The sequence below is a fragment of the Ctenocephalides felis genome, unplaced genomic scaffold (assembly GCF_003426905.1).
Source record: "Ctenocephalides felis isolate EL2017-DRISC unplaced genomic scaffold, ASM342690v1 CF-g0.4_SCAFFOLD_03572, whole genome shotgun sequence".
Taxonomy (NCBI): domain Eukaryota; kingdom Metazoa; phylum Arthropoda; class Insecta; order Siphonaptera; family Pulicidae; genus Ctenocephalides; species Ctenocephalides felis.
Genome location: NW_020539726.1, coordinates 12,798,963 through 12,799,420, shown reverse-complemented (window position 1 = coordinate 12,799,420; position 458 = coordinate 12,798,963).

Below are 458 nucleotides of genomic sequence, written 5' to 3'. Positions count from 1 at the left end.
TGTTGTTTGCTTCCGTATTGGAAAACATCAGATTGTTTGTCTATGTGCCAGGTAATCAAACAAAAAACATCGTTTACCACAAAGCACTACAATGAAAATTGAACTGATTTTTGAATTTAATTTACATTATTAAAATTACTTACTTTTAAATGCTTATAGTGTTTTATTTAATTATTTTTAATTCACACCGAATTATTACCAAGGTGACGGTTCTATTCAGGATAATTTTTTGCAAAGAATAGAAAAAAGATAGGCACAAAACACCGCCACATTACAATTTTTTTTGACAGGACGAAGTCTGTCGGGCCGGCTAGTTTAATATATATAATATATTAATATGTAATATATATATATATATATATATATATATATTAAATTTAAAAACTTGTATTTCTCATGTACAACATTTTGTAAGTAGTAAAAGCTTAAAATACACTTCACTAATTAATTTTTAACAG